This window comes from Papilio machaon, chromosome 2, assembly GCF_912999745.1.
Source record: "Papilio machaon chromosome 2, ilPapMach1.1, whole genome shotgun sequence".
NCBI classification, from domain to species: Eukaryota; Metazoa; Arthropoda; class Insecta; order Lepidoptera; family Papilionidae; genus Papilio; species Papilio machaon.
This window is the reverse complement of record NC_059987.1, coordinates 1,488,882-1,509,617: the sequence shown is the minus strand read 5'-3', so window position 1 is coordinate 1,509,617 and position 20,736 is coordinate 1,488,882. Positions and strand designations below refer to the sequence as shown.

General features: G+C 33.6%; 1 protein-coding gene across 3 annotated transcripts in view; it reads right to left on the bottom strand.

The window, feature by feature from the left end:
• LOC106719022 (beta-arrestin-1) overlaps nt 1-20,736 on the bottom strand; it is a 53,970-nt gene that overhangs the window by 19,338 nt on the left and 13,896 nt on the right. For all 3 annotated transcript variants that reach the window (XM_045682057.1, XM_045682050.1, XM_045682060.1), the window contains exon 2: nt 9,475-9,538. The gene's annotated coding sequence lies outside the window, so the exon portion shown is untranslated. The remainder of the gene's footprint in view (nt 1-9,474; nt 9,539-20,736) is intronic.

Sequence of the window (20,736 nt, the reverse complement as noted above, 5' to 3'; positions counted from 1 at the left end):
CATTTCCAATATGATAATGTTATCACGTGACGTCACATGAGAACAAACATCTCGACTCCAATCTCAATATTGAATATTTGATATCACTCCTTTGAGTCTTAGAATTAGATTGAGTTTACTTATAGATACTTTCGATAAACTGACTTCATTTATTTGCTATCAGTTAATTGAAAGTTACTGTAGGGTTTTGAATTAAATTCATAAGTTATATAAAGTTTTGTAGATTTAGTAAAGAAAAACAAATGTAAAAAAAATGCAATGAACACAAAGCTCACTGAAAGCTTTGTGAAACGATCTTGTTCAGTACTCATTTAATAAAAGTTATATAGTAACAACAATTAAATATATTTCGTAACCTACTTCGTTCGAAAGAGATATAGGGATGACCTAAATACATATAAAATTGTTATTTGCTGATAAATAAGTTCCTAACACTTTTGATAGACATTATCAATCTTTTTTTTGCTAAGTAATGTAAGCAGAGAAATCCGATTTTTTCAATTGCAATGGCAAAGACCGAAGAACCAATTCCAAAGCCTTTACAATACAAACTTAGTCATTTATAAAAACACAATTTTTTTTTATTAAAAAATATACATATTTCTGGTATCTACCAGCAACTGTTTTTCGCACTTTAATTCAGTCTATTTTAGTTGTAAAGACTTTCCTACTCGTCAAAATTTTTAAATGACTTCCCTTTGCTTTGATGGGAGCGTCGTAAAAATATTTATATTTTCATTTTAATCGGAAATGTAACATGTTTCACATGATTTAGTTAACATGTTAAATATTTTGTATATCCTGTGTTATTTAGATACATAAAAATAATAAATTTTCTTTCGACATTCAAATAAAGTAATATGGAATTGCGAAAAAGAAGAAAGCTTTCGAAATGATTTCGCTCAGGAGCCTGCAAATGCCTGGAAATTAAGCTCGGTTAATAACCTTGACTGGCTTAAAGTTTAAAATGCTTATATTTTACATAAAATTTTTCAAATAACGTATTTATTTTTACAAATATTATCTTTATTTAACCTACTTTGTAGGAAGTTTTTTTTATTCTTAAATCCGTTAAAACAAAATTTTCACAATAAAACTGAATTGTATGTACGAAAGTAATTTATAAGAAATCACATCACATTTCCTTTCTAACAAAAGTAAGACTAATGCTTTTAAAAGAAAGTTTTAACTTAAATTTCACCAAGTTTCTACAATTTTTATATCATGTCGTTGAAACATGAGAAGTTTTGCTTAAGGTCATAAGGTCGACGTCTTCATAATTTATGATTACTTTTAAACATTAAGCCTACATAATTAGTTTTATCATCAATCCTTAATTTAAGAACGAAAATCAAATTTGTTTAAATTCAATTTGCATTAAACAACCCGTAGCGCGTAGAGTTCGCTACGGCGTAGCACCAGGTGGCGCAATTGCTTCGAATGTAGGTCGCGGTGTAACATTGTTAGTGCTACACCTAATGAGGCTTGTTGCACCGCCTTTGTAGTGTTGGTGTACTTTGTTATGAAAAGTAGGCGGGCTTGCACACCGTCTAACAAAGTTATAAACATATTTGTTCGTAGTTGTAATTACAACCCTAATTATCACGTTGAATACTTTATACAAATACTGGACTATGCATAAATACTTAATAAATTATACTTTAATTCTAAGTTAGCGATATGTGGAAAGCATTTTGTGTGTTTTTAAAGTTGAAAATGTACATGTTTTGTCAACTTTTAAAAAGTCTTTTATTTTCTAATGGAATTTGGTAAAATTTCGATCGTTATATATTTAATCCGTTTGGTAAAACCAGTAATACGTTAAATTAAACATATACCAGAGTACAGAAATATGATAAAGCTTTTTATATAAATACGAGAAATGTACAAAATTACTAATATTATAAATGCGAATATTTATGTGGATTGATGGATGTTTGTTTGAATAAATCACAGAACGGCTCAACGGATCTCGATGAAATTTGGCACATTTGTAGACCATAGGCAGGAAGAACACATAGAATACTAAATAAGTTTTATTAAATACCGCACGGACGGAGTCACGGGAGACAGCTATTGTCTGGCTATCTTTAATTTTTTTGGTGGTAAGATTGCGTCTTACGAGGATATAAAAGAAAATGAGTAAAGAATTTGTGCAATATGAATAAAGAAACGTGCCAGGTTACGTATATTTATTCCTCGACGTAAAAGCTCGGACGCAAGCGACAAAATGAACGCGGACCGAGATTTATGGAAATGCTCATTTTGGGAAAAAGGTTGTTTATTTTTTAAATGTACAATGTTTTATTTTTTTCATTAATAAATAATTATCTTTTTATTAATCAAGAAGTCTATTATGTAGTTTAAAAAGCCCAATATTTGATACATCAACGCAAGTATTTAACATTTACCTTCGGCTTCTGAGACCATAATTCCCATTTAAAACATATTGTTATCACTATTTTGTCAAAGGTAATGACAGGAATGACAATATGTTTCATAGAGATTTTGGTCTCAGAAACCAACGGTTAGTTGTGCGTTAAAACTACACTCAGAATGCAAGGCACTTAACCACATGTGATACGAATTTAAATTCCAACATTCGAATGCTAACAAATATTTCTTCGATGTCTATTTGAAAAGCAAAATACTGGCCTGACCTCAAACCCGCATTCGGATACTTTGACATTCTCTACAGTACACGCGACGTGTATACATTGACATCCTTTATACTTTATGCAGTAAATATTTAAATAATGAAACCTTCGTCGCAGACTGACTTAATTTTAATATAAGAAAACTATAACTCTACAAACAAGGATATGAATAAGTACCGTCATTTGTGCCTGTTCACATATCCACACACACTTTAGAAGCACTATTACGCATACAAAATACACTTATAGTTGCTAATTTAGTTGAACACGTGTTTTAAACCTTTGACCGCCGCTGATTGATATTAATAACTCCAACGTGGTGATATGTTTCGCCATAAATATGTATCACCACAATGATTTAGTTATACGTACTTCATTATTATAGGTAAAGATCACATTTCGCAAGCCTACGCATAATAATGTTTGAATAATCGAATTGTCAAAAATCCGCGGCGGGCGCTAGAGTCACGGTGTAAAAGGATTGACGTATGTTTAAGCTAAAATGTATTTGAAACACTGTCTAAGATTTTTATGGTAAAGATAAAAAAATTGTTAAGTAATTTAAATGTCTAGACTATTTCTAAGTAATTCTAAATGGTAATGAACACTGATAGAACAGACTACTATTTCACAAAACATAATGAATAAATTAAAAAGATTGCAAAACAGGAGCAAGTATGAATACCGGCATCGTTAAGTTCTAATTAATTGAGTTCGCTAAGACTTGATATAGCAAAAAGCGCATAAATCACCGTCGACCAATAAAAACAAGGAGTCGTAGCACCATCGAGCTCGGAGTATAAACACATCAAGCTTAAACCGGTTTCAATTACCACGCTCCGGCGGCGGTTAAATGCATTATCTATGGGAAACGTTTGGCTCACCTACTCTCCATAAAACACCTACGACTAAAGTGAACATCGAAAATTATGTTTTTGCCCAACTGACTAGAAATATATGTACAAGAAGATAGATAAACAAAAAGTAGGTAATTCGATGTTTAGCCGACAAATACTTTTATCTTTTGAAACTTTTTTAAATTAATCATCCTTTTATCTTGAAAATTATTTAAGCACTCTCAAGAAAAACACGCACATTATAATAATCGAGAAATTACATTAAGAAATAACAATTAATTGTCTTATACCATTATATAAAAGACATCAAACACAAAGAGTATTTATTTGTAATACATCAAAAAACCCTTTTATGCGACGTATCTATCAAATAAAATTGGAATTCTCCTTAGGGACTGTCAAAAGGTATTGGGACAAATATGTCACTTTATTGTAAGAATCCCGTACAAAAGACCCACCAATAATATTTTTGATGAAATGTAATTTAGAGAGAAAAAAATACGGTTTCTAATAAAAAAAAAGTAGAAAAACAGCAAACAGAAAAAAATAGGTTACATGATTTTACCCACGTAAAAAGGTAAAAATGAATAAATCAAGCCAAAGTATAAATCTTCTTTTTAAATAACTTTTGTGTTGACATAAAAAATTATATTGATGATAATAATAATTTAATAACAACTAAAAAATTACACCAATAACAACTTTTGTTACAGTTCCAAACTGAATTACGCTCGAGTCTGAACTCTTGGTAACATGTAATATAAAAGAGCACCTCACCTCAACACACGCTTATATATCACACTAGCTGTCGCCCGCGACTCTGTCCGCGCCGAATTAAAATACAACTTTATAAGTAGCCTATGTGTTCTTCCACACTATGATCTACATATGTGCCAAATTTCATCAAGATCCGTTGAGCCGTTCCGAAGACACCTTCAAACAAACATCCATCCATCTAAACATTCGCAATAAGATTTGAACATAGATTCTTGTCTAAAATTGTTAGCTTTAAATACAATGGAGCTTGATTGACAATTTTTAAAGATGAAAAGTTTAGCAACTAACTTATTTGAAGTAAAAATTTAAAAATATTTGAATCACTTTCAAAGTGATTATTACTTTCACTGCAATCGTAATTTACAACTGCGGAGCACTCGTTATAACAAATCTATTTTAGTTTTTAATTTGAAAAGAGAACGACAGTGATGTTTATATACATGTATTTCGGCAGAAACCCTGGTACTAGAAACTATGAACAAATAATAACAATGAGAAAGCATCACAAATCAAATCACGTAATAATTAGTTATTGTATTTGTTATTAATAGCTATTAATAACAATTCCTCAGAGAAAACTCTAGGGGATTAGAAGTAAAATAATCTAATAAATAAGAAACATATTTAGCCAACCGAGTTTTGCAATTAAAACTTTGGTACTAAGTTTGCTTTCCTATGATCGTCTTATGATCTTCCGAGAACTTTTCGTATTAATATTTTCAATAACGCTGAAGCTAAGCTCATATTGATTAGTGTCAACATCGTTCTAACACATATATACGTATATCATGATTTTCAAAATCATAAATAGGTACAACATCATTTTTTGTATTTTTTTTAATACAAGCGCATTAATAATTACAATAGCTTACTACGGGATTGGAACCTGCGACCGCTAGATTGGTATTTTATACCTATTGGCACTAAAAATGAAGTTCGGATTTTTCAAATAATAAATCATTAAAAGCTATATAGTTAATTCAAAGCAGTAGAGGATGAAATAATTGGAACGAAAACCCATCGTCTCATAAACCTATAAAGTATCTCGGTTCGTCTTTTTCGGCGAAAACATTTTTTTATTCTTAGATTTCATTACTGTAATTGTCGAGAGAAATCTTCGGATCCGCCTTTCTGATTCGTTTAACATCGACATTTTATTTCGATGATTCCCTAAAGACTTATATTGTATCGTGCTCTAAATAAATTGGTACTGATGTCTTTTTTTATTCTAATATTTTAGTATAACATTAAGTTTTTTTTTTAAATACCTAAAATTCACAGTGAATTTTTAAGTTCTTATTCTACCTAAAAAGATGACAAAAACCTTTTACCTCTCATCTCAAATTATTCAAAGTCCTTGAATTTGAAGCTGAATTGAATATGAAGGGTTCAAAAGACGAGCGACGTATAGCTCTTTAATATTATTTAAACAAAGTGAGGACACTTTCATTTAGAAAATATGTACTACTAGCTTTTACCCGTGACTCCGTCCGCGCGGAATAAAAAAATGCACACAAGATAAAAAACTTCCTATGTCCGTCTCCTAGTTCTAAGCTACCTCCCCATCAATTTTCAGCTACATCAGTTCGACCGATCTTGAGTTATAAATAGTGTAACTAGCACGACTTTCTTTTATATATATAGATAGATTGAGAAAATTAGAACAGAGAGAAATCCATAAAACATAGCCTACATGTTTTGAGTTAAAGTAAATGGTTTGACCACCGTAGTTGACTATGGCCTAATCACCCCTAACTTAGGATAGGCTCTAAACCCCTCGGTGGAGACATTGGTGAGCTGATAATGATGATGAAATGGTTTGATGAAGTTTATTTTCAGAAGGACAATACAGTAAGACGATGTGCATCCCAACAATATTAGAGAATAGAAATTAAAGAAAGGTGTTGTTTCTGTGTAACACAACTGTCGCCAAATAAATATAAGTCGAGAACGCACTGCGAGGGGCCTCTTCGCTGACGTGTTATCGCTTATCGTGTCCTCCATTCTCGACGCGTTACGTAAGATCCTCCGTTCAGCGGAGATAAAACGGTAAGCGTTATCTTTCCTGCTCTTTATAGGTTTAATCAAGCTATTACCTTAATTGCCACTAATGATTACAAATAACGCTATCTTGCCTTCATTAAACAGTATACGTTTTAACTGCTCGTGAAAACTGTTATAAGTTTTTCTCACGTTTTTGTATATTTAAAAACAATCCTTGTGTCACTAACCATTAAGTTTATTTTGCATCAGCTTGATTTGTATGAAGGTGACTCGTTAATGCGTATGTTTATATTCTCGTAATTTACGTGCGTCGATTCATAAAATTACGAGACGAACGTAATGTGATTGTGTAATTAGTTGAGATGTAACGACTTCTTATTTACACTTTGATTGGCTATTTAAGAGTTCTTTGTAGTATGTTGAACGTTTCTTCAAATCATATATTTAAGGCACATACAAATAGAAATCAAACAGTAAGGACTTTCAAGTTGTAATTACTTTATTAATTAAAGTAAAATCTAAACAGCTTCGCAATTAACTGCAAGACTTTGAATACACTAGAGTATTATTTCACTTAGGAATATTTGCGTAATTAAGTTTACTGATTAAGTTTTCTATTAATTTAGAAGAGCGAGCTTGTTTTTCCTTTTTTATATATACATTTATATATTATCTATGTACTTTTCCTATACTTTCGTTTATTTTTTTTCATTTCATACTTGATAATTACTATTATATAAGGTGTTAATGCGACCAAATGTAAAAGCATGTGATAATAAGAGGAAATGCGGATTTATTATCCGAAAAGCCAGAGCCCAAATAATAGACCCATTACCCAAATTGAGGGCACGCCCCTTAATTAAATATAACGGGCACATCCGGTCTACATCTCAACTTATTTATTATGTATTTATGTACAGTTTATATAAGCAAAAAGAGTATAAATAACTAATAGCCGTTGATTAACGGTAAGAAAACCATTCAATTAGTAATCGGATGATTCCATCTAATCTCTCCTTCTCTTGCCACCCACAGTAAATAGAACAATCTAATCTAGGATTTAATTTATCTAAGAACAAGTTCAAATTATAAATTGTGTAGAAGCATAATTGCACAAGAAAATGGAAAATTAAATTAGTATAAAGCTTTAAGACGCTCCAAGCGTTTCGACGAGAGGCCCTCGCCCTTGTACATTCAATATATTTATGTAATAGTAAATTAAATCTAAACAAAATTATTACATAACTTAAATTTAAAAAGATAAAGATCTTTTGTAAAAGAAAAAGAAAAAATGAGAAATCTATTGATATAAGAATAAATGTCTAGTTCTCTTAATTATCGTATCGTGAACGGATAGAACAATTTCGCTAAAGATTTTTTTGTTTTGTTTATAATTATCAGGAAAATGTTCTTATGGTAAAATAATTAAGAAAGTTGAGTGGAACATTTCAAAATGCGGAATATTTGATTTCAATATTCATAGTTAAGACAGGACAACGTCAGGTCAGCTGGTTAGGTAATAAATACGTGACGTCAGGGAGGTACATTCCAATGTTTGACATCGAACTTTCTAGATAATATTCGAAGTTTCATCTCCCAGATTTACAGACATGTTCGCAGTTACCCCACATCGCATTCCGTTTAGGGAACGAAGCCACGCCCTTACGAGATACGACGAAAGATATTACCTTAAAGTAATTCAGAGAATCAAAGCTCATTTTATATTTGATACCCTCTAAATTCTTCCAAAATATATTCGAAATAGAATTACTTATTCATTCTCTAAAAGGCGTTCTATTTCGCACAATATAACAAGATTTTATTAATTTTGTGACATTCAAAGGAGAAGTAATGTCGACTATTATTAACGTATATTTATAGGCAACAGAAAGCGCAGTATTTGTGAGGTGAAGAGAAATGTATACAAAATTATGAATGAAAATGAGAACACGACTGTGGTACGCCCTAATGAGTATAATGTTTTGTTAAGTTAAATATCGCTGCTGTAAATTAATGAACATTTTAATGAAATGTCTTTTCATCATTCAATATTACGTACACACTACAAGTTCATTTTCATAAACGAAATGAAACAAACGATGGCAATAAGTCTTTTAACCTAATTATTGATTACTTTCGAGTGCATATAAAGCCGGATTCTCACGCTTGATATTTGTTTCAAACAGACACAATTACCAAACACGTGCCAAACACTAACCACAAACGCCCAACACAAGCATGCCCACGCTTGGCGAACTTGCTAGTTTATTCCATATTGGCAAGTTCATTATTCAATATCCTTTGATTTGTGTAGAAAAACCGACACCAACGCCTATCGCTGGTACAAACAGCGAACAATAAATAAAAACAGGCTAACACCGATCCATATGTTCATGTATTTTGTTTGCTATTCGCTGTTCGCCGTTGTTTGCCAAGCCGAAGCTTAACATATAAAACAATTGAATCGCGTTCATGTTTACTGATTCAGAGCTCGTCCCTAGCTCCAGTTTTTCCGTCGTCATCCTGGTGAGAGTAAATATCGCATCATGAGTGATAGATTACTCTTCTGACACCGTTTTTATTACGAAGTACTCTCAGGAGACTATCAATGAACTGCAAATCATCGTAGAAGTTTTGCAACCTTCATCATACTTTAAATGATGCTTTAAAATAAATATTTTTAAAACAAAGACTGTACAATAAACACTTTCACATTTCTTTAGATTACAGGCATAACGTTTTTCTTTTATAATTAATCGCAAACGAAATTGTAGCTAATATCTACATTATATGATAACTGTTTTGGCACAAACGAAACATTATGCTTTCCAGGCCTTTCTAAGTCATTCTTTCGACTAAAGCTAACTAATTCCGGACTAATTTTCGATTAAACTAATACCAGAGGCCAAATTTTAATCTTTTCTTATAAGGGAAGGATGAGAAGGGGAAGTATATTTGACGGAGGAGGGGACGAATAGGAAAAGGAAATTCGTGGTTCTAAACGTCCCTTCTTCTGTCGATTAAGTGTATGGGCAGCGGAAACTTCGCTGATTCAGGTAACTGCTTGCTCGTGTGCTACCTTACACCACAATAATATTGAGTTCACAAGTGCTCCTCGGTGACATCGTATATAAGCTGATGACTATATGAGACAGATATTAGAGGAATTAATAACTTACGTTCTAAATGGCGGCAGGGCGGCGCGGTCCTGTGAACGTGCGCGTGCGCGCCGTTTGCATCCACCTGTTGACAACAAAACACGGGCTTATACAAACATACTCTCATGTTACAAAATACTCTACCCTCTTCTGCTTTTGAAAAAATACAATTTGGACAAATTGTTTGATATAGCACCTAATGGAACTATGAATGAAGCCTTTAAGAGCTAGTTAAACAAAAATATGTGTATAATGTATGAATATTAATCGATACATTTTTGTTATGAAATTCCTTAAAATTATTTGAAACAATTATTTGATCGTTTCATAATCATGTTAAGATATGTAACATTAAGACTTTGATGACGTTTAGTTAAAGCCCTCAACTCATAGGTAGAGTATTCTCTTTGTAATGAAAATGGGTAGTATTAACAACTCTAAGTAAATCCATATCATCGGAGATTACCAGTACCTGTGCGAGGTCAACTCTAGAGATATAACGTCTTTAAACCTATTGAGTTACCGTTAAGAGGATTTAATTTCGCTCAAGGTTTCAACATTTAATTTTATGTTAAACCAGAATTAACTGAGAGAATATCTTGGATACTTTTAAAGAAACGTACAGGTACTTAACAAAGTTTAAAAATAACCTTTAGAAATGAACTTATGAATAAGTATGTGTAAAACAGGATATGTAAGAAGGTAGTGAATTCTGATATGATGGCAGATAGAGATGTATAGAGAAGTAGTACATAGTGTGCAGATCTCCCGTAGGGACAAGGACATATTGTTGAATCCAAACCAGCGTTGAAGATCGTATTAGTAGTTTTATTTTAACACACGCATAATAGAACCTGGATAAGCGAGAAACTAGAGTTAGAGATAAAAACTTGAACTCTCGCTTATCTTTAGCGTGATTGTCACTTAACTATTTAATTGATATTAAAATGTCTGAATAAACTTCACATTTAATAAAGCAACATTTCCTATCGTGTATTTCTACACTGAGGTACGCGCCCCCGGCTCCTGTAATTACATTTCCCCTACACTTACGTCGGCAGGCTTTTACCGAGGAAAACCAATAAGCCCATGTATGCTTTACTATATTAAGTGCTCACCTTCGTGGAATTTAAAAGGCTTTTATTATCATTTAAATAAGCTTGTTATGAATGTAATCACATTGAATATATTTACAAAATCCTTGACATGAAGTGATATGTATTTGTTACGTATTTTAATAAATTTGCTACAAACAAAAGTGATGTTATAAAAAAAAATTAACATAGTGGTAAATATCATATTATTTTTAGGACAACGTAAAGAAATTATTTCACTGAAATAATCACTCGCTCACTACACATCTCAACTGAGGCGCTCGGAGCCTTTTTTTTTTTTACGTTGGGAAATGTGTTAAGGTAACCCCCAAAGGGCGGGCGGTTATGTGAGGCTCCCCCGGCGCCAATAGGGGCGCCGGGTATACTCACCAAAACCCAACGGTGTTCCGCCTTCTCCGCTTGTGATGGGGCCGTGGGAACGCAATAGCACACCACCACGGCAGGGGCTCGGAGCCTACACTAAGTTAGGTGTGACTATACCATAGTTACGGGTTGGTTTACTTCACACATATCATTGAATTTCTTTTCAGATATGTGCAGGTTGCATCACGATGTTTTCCTTCATCATAAGAACGTCGGATAAATTTACATATGTTGTTAAATCGAAAATCGAAATACACATTGGTGAATGATGGTATTCGTACCCAGGACCTGCAGATTATAAGTGCTTAACCCCTGAGCCATCAACGCTCTACTAAAATATATATTCCCGTAATAGCTGATAAACATAATAGCGAACAAAAATTATCTACGAAATTAAATGGAAACAATGTTAGCGTTCGATAAACAATTTCGATCACGAGCTCCGAATATTGTTAATAAAATATAATAGTAGGATTTTTTATCAAAAACAAAACAATAGCGATTAATAAAATTTTGCTTGTTCTTTTTTGTTTTTTTATGCTTACATAGAATAGAAATGATTTACATAAAGTCGAGATTACATAGAGATTGAATCGTACAATAATAATTTTTATTAAAAACTAAATTAACAATTTTTACTGAGTAAATAGCGATTTCTGTAATTTAATACTTTCGCTTATGAGAGTGATAATTTTATTTTTAATACGTTAAAATTGAATTACTTTAAACCTCTATTAGAGTATAGGTTTAAAGTAATTCGATGTTGTAAGTGCTAAGTATAGACTTACGTTAGCACTATACGATAACAGGTATAAGCTAGTGCGACCTATCACGAGAAGTCCTTAAAACTTGTCCTTGGCAACTTGTACGTGACGTATATCGGTGCAAGGCGGAAGTGCGGAAAGCGTGCAACACGCAACGTGCACCCAGCGACCTCGCCTTCGTGACGTCAGAGCACATGTGACGTCACCAACCTACCCACCGCGAACAATACGCCACCGCTTTGTAATACAATATGTTTTCACGAGAGGGAACAGTTCAGTTGTATAAATATCCATTTGTTCGGACATAACTGTTATACACTTTGTGGAGATATCAAGTGTTACTTTGAAGTATTATTATTTACGAGCTATTTTACCTTTACGTTATTTATCCAAAACTTAACCTAAAAGTTGAAACACTATTCTTTATAATGTAGCATCCAAAACAAACCTACTTATCACTAACTTATATAGAAACGGCTAAAACACTCACGTATACATATCCGGTGTCGTCACCGACTAGTTTCGAGCCCTTCGGGGGCTCTTCATCAGGGTGAGTGGGATTGGTATTATTTCGCGGACGCGGCCCGTCGCTCACTGCGCGCCTGCGCTCTTAGGGCGCGTCTTGAGGGGGCGGGGGGCGCGGGGTGCGCCGGCGTCGTTGACGAGGTTGATACCAAAGCAGTGTTGGTGTTGTTATTAGAGTTTCTCACCCACTCACCCTGATGAAGAGCCCCCGAAGGGCTCGAAACTAGTCGGTGACGACACCGGATATGTATACGTGAGTGTTTTAGCCGTTTCTATATAAGTTAGTGATAATGTCTCACGAAAGTTTGAATAATTTAAACCTACTTATAAAGATGGTCAATAATTTCGTAAAGTTAAAGGACCCAGACAACTGAAACGGGATCAAAGACCGACTTTATCGTAACTTCTATATTAACACGGTGCTTAAAAACGTCACTGTTCATGTTGTCATATGTAAATCAGTCATTGCATTTTCTGAACTAGTCAAAGAGAGCCACAAAGCATGACTGTACGGCATTTTAAAGCTCCATACATACGACGTTAAGTAGAGAGTATTTATAGTTCGTAACAGTCAAAGCGTGCATTCTCCACGGCCGTCATTCCGTACGACAGCTGTGCAAGATAACTGACACTGTCCAAACAAACAACACACAAGTCCTTTCATTTTTATCGAGAGCAAATTAATTTTAAACCGGTCACCATTTTGAAGAGTCGCTGTGATTTACATAACAAAAATTTAAAAGTTAAATTCGTTCTGGTGGGCACTTAATTCAGATGGAAAAAGTTGCAATTTCTAACTTGTTTCTAGCATTCCTGATTCCTGTTATATACGGTAAAGATAACAATATACTTGTAATAAGTACTTAAAAGTCAAGGCGTGGCAAGTTAGGCAACATCGATATGGCGCGGGCGTGCCCGATTCAATGACCCGTTAACCTGGTACATTGCTCCCGACAATTAAGCCATTGCGTAAGTCAATGTCAGCAATATATTCCGGCAGCTTCTTTTCAGTTAGGGTTGCTAAAAACATTCAGTTTCATCAAGACTGCCACTGCATAATGATAGATTTTTTATTTATCTACTGTTAATATTAAAATTTACTGACGCTATAAATTAAATACCTATGTTGTGGTCACTAACTGGTCACTAAGGGAGTCCTAGAGAAATAATAGCAGCTATTAAAGTAATCGACTCGGCAGTAATTTAATAAAAATTAAAACTTACATTTTAGTTAATTAAATACAGCTTTAAATGTGTTACCCCTATAAGGATACTGTGACGTCCATTGCCGTGTCTGACGCAGCTGTATTTATTGCAAGTAGAATTACATTTTAATATCTTGCACCTTATTGGCCGTTTAAAACACAATCACGACACGTGGATAATCGAGCGTTTATGAATGTATTAAACATGGATTATGTAACCGACAGTTGAGTATATTTACTCATCAGATATGATGGAACATTGATTATTTTCCAAGATAGTATTAAATGAAAAAAATTAATTTGAAATTGTTTTAGTAAACTTTTGCATAAGAAGCCACTTTATAATTTATTAAATAGCTAGATTCAAAAACACATCTAAAACCAATAACCGTGTTGTTTCTACTATTCATTTGATTTACGTTCTAGTCGATCGGAAGTTGATCAAACAAAGCTAAACACGTTTAGAATTAGAATGTTTATAAAACACATTTAGTTTATGATTTTCCACTGTTTTCAATACGTAACACCAGTGGAAAAACACATTTTAATCCATCTCTTTGTCTTCGAAAAACTTTTACGCAACTCCACGATTAGTGCGTATTTTGCGCGTGGGCACAGGTTGTAAGATTTACTTCAGCCAACCCAACTATCCAAAGAAAATCAACAACCCATTGTACAAATGTTTCGGCAGTGACAACTCACTGTTATATTGCGTTTAAGTTAGTTGCGTTTAAGAATCAAGTGCGTAGAACGTGCCCGTTCCGCGGTGGTGACCAAACAGATAGGCATTGTGTCGAGTCGTGGCCGCGCAAGGATGAATTATTCACGACGTTACAGTGACGTGGGTTACCGGCCGGTTGCGTTGCGTGTATCGGTGGTTATTATTAATAATAGATGTACTATTTAAACCGACAATGGTATACTTGAAGGCACTAAGAATATCAGATTTTACCATTGTTACTCACTATTAAGTTTTATTTTTACTCTACTGCATGTAGTTGTTTTTACCCACATATGGTTTAATTGTATGTTATTTCTTATACGGCTAACCGTGGATTTCTGAAACCAAAATATCTGTATTAAACACTTCATCATCCCTGTCATCATCTCTGCAAAACTTTTTCTATTTCTACTGCTTAATAAAAATATTAAATACATTAAAAATACAATTTCAACTTCATTGTTCCACATTAATCAAAAATGTTATTGACTTGAAGAACAAATTTGTTTAACCTTGATAAAAGTTTTGTTTCTGGTTCCTTACCGGACGCCACTCCGGACGGTCCCTGCCGACCCACTTCCGAATATTGGCCCGGAGGGAAACCCGACAGTGTGCCCTCACCCCATGTTGATACAAGTTAAATATTAAATTGCAAGGAATAAATGTCAGTAGGGAACTTTCCACGAACGTAAAATTACTCTTTGTTTAACTAGGAAATGTTAATTTTAATTTAATATTACAAGGTGGCAACCGAGCAAGTGGCCACCTCATTTCGCCGAAATGGCGAAGCGACCCCTGCCCATAGACATTCGCATATGTAAATCGACGGAGGAGACACCTTTAATCGACGGAGGAGGAGATTCACAGAAAGAGAATATTTTCCCTTCCTACGCGTCTGAAACGTCACACAGACTGTTTAAAATTCATACAAAATAAGGATTAATGTAGTTGATCCATCTTTTACTGTAGTCAAGCAAATGATCAGATTCTGGAAAATCGATTTAATTATTATACGATCCATATCAAAAAGGACAATATATTATCTATAGCAACTCACTAGGTATATACATAAAGTTGGAAATAAACAAGGAAACTTCAGTCAAATTCGGCGCACTTTCCTTATATTTGACGTATATAAAAGTCCACAGTACCAAATATTAGGTCCTTACATATGAAATTGGCGTTTTGTATGGGAGGAACAAAAAGTCGAATATTTTTTAATATAATATATTTAATTAATCAAAGTATGAACCATTATTTTCTATGCACTTTTGCCATCTCATAGGTAGTTCATTGATCCCTTTACTAAAAAAAAACCAGTCGGACGGGAATCAATAAAATCTTTGAAGGCGATTTGGACTGCCCCATCGGAGTTGAATTTTTTCCCTTGCAAGAAGTTATCCAAATTTCGAAAAAAATGGTAATCTGTTGGAGCAAGGTCCGGGGAGTACGGAGGATGTCTTAGACTTTCCAATTGAAGCTCTTCTAATTTAGTAGCCGTCTGTTGCGCAGTGTGTGGTCTAGCGTTGTCTTGAAGCAGCAGTGGCGTGGAGCGATTGACCAGCCTAGGTTGTTTAGCCGCTAGCTTTTCCATCATGGTTTGCAATTGCTGACAATAGACATCAGCCGTAATAGTCTGGCCAGATTTGAGAAAACTTTAATGAACAATACCGGCACTAGTCCACCAAACGCTTACAAGTAACTTTTTTGGGGTTAATTTTCGCTTGGGGCAGGATTTGGCTGGCTGGCCAGGATCCAACCATTGCGCTGAGCGCTTCCGATTATCGTAAAGAACCCATTTTTCATCACACGTAATGATTCGGTTTAAAATACCTTCATTATTGTGCCGGTTTAGTAATGTAACGCAACAGTCGACGCGCGTTTGCCGGTTTGCTTCAGTCAATTCGTGAGGTACCCACCTTTCAAGCTTTTTAATCTTCCCAATTTGCTTCAAGTGAATTAAAACAGTTTTATCACTAACATCGCAGCCTGCAGCTAACTCGGACGTGGTTTGCGATGGATCCGCTTCCACAATAGCCTTCAACTCTTCATTATCAACTTGAGTCTCAGGCCGTCCACGGGGCTTGTTCTGCAGATCGAAATTTCCAGAACGAAAACGTTGGAACCAAAAACGAACTGTGTTTTCTTTTGCAACACGACCGCCATACACATCATTCACCCTTCGAGTCGTTTCCGCAGCACTAGTGCCACGGCGGAACTCGTACTCGTAAATAATGCGATATTTTAAGTTTTCCATTTTGTAAAATGAGTGACGCAAACAGAAAAAAACAGAAGAAAAAAAACAAATGAATGACGGTCATCGAACCACAAATACATGAGTCTATAGCTATACAAATTTGAATTTGGAATTCCTTACCAAAGAGAAGAAATTCGTGATTAAAGTTGCCAGTACGAAAAACGCCAATTTCATATGTAAGGACCTAATATATAACATATTAAAATTAGACCAGTTATATTTAATAACAAAATACACTTCACTGATTACATAGCCAGCTTTATAGTGACAAGTTTGTACATATAGAACATGTGCTTTATAAACCGCAAGATAATGTAGGAACGTTAATTGATCACAAGTAATTGAATATTAAACACTATTCATTGTTGAATACAACAATGAAACAATATTGGCATAGTACAGGAGCCAACAATTTGGCACAAGGATAAAATAGGTTCATATCAAACAAGCTAGAAACAAACTCTATCAACAATTGCATATACATGCCAACATAAAAAACAAAAAATTATTTAAAAAAACATAATTTATTTAAGGACGTTCAGATTCTGTTTCTGAAAAATAACTCAACATTACTTTAGTATCAATGAGATGCTTAATACCTTGCTATTCGACTTTATCCGAGTATTTTTTATGAATGTCTATTTTGATTTAGTATACATAAATATTTTTAAATAATAAGATTAATTAAGTCATTATCTACACAATAGAAACTTCTACCTAGTGTATTTCAAGAATCGTTTGACTCTTTGACTATACGTCATTCGCCACTGGTTATATTAATAAACAGCCTCAGATGTTAATGACCACAGCATTTACAACTGAATGAAACATGCATCCGTGGACATCAGAAGTTAGGGCCACTCAATTCGAGGAAGTTTGTAAACAAACACCGCTCGTTAACAGAGCCTCGCATGCGCTATGACGCCCTGTAATCGAACCCGCTGCATAACTGTCATCAAAGTAATAAATGCGTAACTATTATTTATTTGCATTCATAAATATACCATTGTAAATATGAACTTGACAAGTGTCTTGTGAAATTTAAAAATATAGTTTAATTTTACATAGACCATAAATTAAATCTTCTCATTTAGAAATATAGCTAAGCTATGCTTTTTTACTAAAATCGGAATTAATTAATTCGGAAAATAACAAACACATAAGGGTGTTTCTACACCAGCTCCCATTGTGGTATCATACACACAAGGAAGTTGTTTATGTAGTTCTGTCTTAATTTTTATCTTATGTTATAAAATTTTGTAACGTTGTTGTTGTTTGCCCATACATGGCCATTTCATTTACGTCACAATAATCGTAACTTACTGAATTATTTATAGATAACGTTGTTGACAGAATATCAAAATTTATTTCATCCTATATATAAAATTCAGTTCGGGTCCAAGCACAAAGGAAAGGCGGAAGCCAAATAATTGTGACATTCATACAACGATCACGTATAAGGGCAACTATTTTATTATCGAGGTCACATAAAAAATGATAAGGATTGGTACCAGTTTCTATATGAAGAGTACATTTGCAAACCTTTGATAAAATTGGAAATGTATTAATTTTTTATTACGATATAATGCAATAATTTCATCATCAGCTCACTATACGTTCCCACTGAGGGCTCGGAGCCTACCCTAAATTAGGGGTGACTAGGGCATAGTCAACCACGCTGGCCAAGTGCGGGTTGACTTCACACATATCATTGAATTTCTTCTCAGATATGTGCAGCATCAGGATGTTTTCCTTCACCGTAAGAACGTCGGATAAATGTACATATGTAAATCGAAAATCGAAAAACACATTGGTACATGAACCCAGGACCTGCAGATTGCAAGTCAAGTGCTTAACCCCTGAGCCTAATAGGCAATAATTTACCTATTAGATTTTATTTTCAAACAAATATATATACACTCGTGTCGATCACGCGTAGGTATGATGAAGGCTGCGTTTTTATTATATTTTCAAATAAAATAAAGGAATAGGTGTAATTAATCATTAGATTGCAAAATGGCTAGCGACTGTACGGGCCAAGTTATTTTTAAAGTAACGTGAAAATGGATCGATACCACACGAGTTCAATTATATGAACTTTGCACATAATGTATATGTTTTGTATTTAAATACATAGTAATTATGAAAAGTACTAAGCATTCATATCATTGTATCTGAAGAAGTAGATCAGAGGTTTCACATTTCAACGATCCAGATATATAACTTACGTTACTTGTATAATATACATCATGTTAAGGACTTCCATTTTATAATGCGACTCATTACAGCTTCAAGGTAGCAAGTGCTTGTTAATTAAATAAAACAGCTCAATTATGTATGTTTGTACGATTATGCGCACGATAGCTTGCGACAAGCATGTGTTATAACACGTATTTCATGCAAGACAGGCTTGTTTGAATAATTCATATAAATACGAGCGTTTTCACGCGCGTCACGATCGACAAATGACTGCATTTGACGAGATGAGTCTATCTAAGGCGTATCATTTGTACTCGCGATACGTACGATCGTGATCTAAAGCTAGGATGTTTTATCTGGATGTATGTTGACGTCACAAAAAACACTTGACACAAATATGTTTTCATTTAGAAAAATTTTAGAAAGGCTACGATAATAAAGCGCGATGTATCGATTGGAAGTCGGTAAATCAGCACTTGATTAAAGAATTTTCCTATTTTTCTATTGAAAGACAAGTGTTTAAGTTAAATATGAGTGTAATAACATAGAATATATACGATCAGTAAATTGAATTAAAACAAAAAATAAATAGTCTTAAATCGCATATAAATTACAGCATTAAACACGTAAAGCTTTCTAGCTTATAACAGACGCAAAAGTACTTTCAGCAGATTAAAAATTATTTAACATTAAATTTTAGTTAATTGTTTACGGAAAATGTTATCGATTATATTAGACAAGTTAACACGTTCCATGCCAGTATTATTTTACATGAAAATGAACTTACAAAACGAGGTAACGCATGTGTTAAATAGGTACCTAGCAACATCCATGCGCCGAGTACATATCGGTGACAAAAGGTATCGCGTAATGTATAATGTATCGAGTGGGTACTCAGATAAACTTATCGTATCGCTATTGATACTACAAAACAAATGGCCAACAATTCATATCGACATGTAAATGGTGGTCAATTCATTGCATTCGATTTTAGCTCGCAAATATTATTTCTGGAATGTGATACGACAGTACTTTAAAACATCTCTCGCGATTGATCGGTTTACGACCTTGATTGTTCTAGAACTTATTTAGATTACTGTTTTAATTTTAACTTTGCTTTTTCGGCTGAGATATCACGAGCTTACGACACTCTAATGTAGTCTACGTTGGTGGGCTTCAATTTGTAAATAAGTGACGTAAAGCTTTAAGCTTCAATTTGTAAATATTTCCAATCTTTTATCTTTTTTCTTGTTGATTCCTTTTTGTAAAGATATATTTTTATGTATAAGCCACGTGTTTAGTACACTTAGAATTTAATAAATATTGAATAAAATAAAATATTTTACATTTATTGGAATGGCCAACATTTAGGCTTGTACAAAGAATTTTTGAATCCGTTACATTCAAAAAATTTACAATCTACTGTATGTAACTTAAAACAATGGCTAGAAAAAAATGCCAATGGAACGAACCTTTTGAAATTTGGTGAAAAGGTGAATTACATAACAATGCATCGCGGCATGAATACAGTGTATATATTTGTTTACATTAAAAAAATTGCAACTGCATAATTTATAGATCCTATAATAAATGTCAAATAAAAAATACTTTTATTCCCTACGAGTTCGAAGATGAACTAAGGTCGTGGAATTCTAAATTTATATATTGCAAATGTGAATCGTTCAAATGGAAGTCAGTTATATTTTAAAAGCATAGGAATTGCTGTATTACTCAAAAAAAAATTATGTTAGACACTGTTTACTTAAACACATTATTTAACCCTTTGATCGCCGCTGATTGATATTATTGACCTCAAATTTGTTATATATTTGACCATAAATATGTATCATCAAAATGCTATCGGTATAAGTACTTTATTATTTATTGGTAAAGATCACATTTCTTAAGCCTATGCATAATAGTGATTGATTAACCATGATTATGTAAAAAATCCCTTCAGAGCGCTAGGACAGTACCTATAAAAGGGTTGACGTACGTTTAAGCTAAGATGTATTTAAAATACTGTATAAATTTTTCTGGTAATAACCATAAAATCCACAATGTACAATATTCACTTATTTTACATCTATTAAATCTGTGAATCTTTCTGATCCAGATGTGCCAACTTTTCATT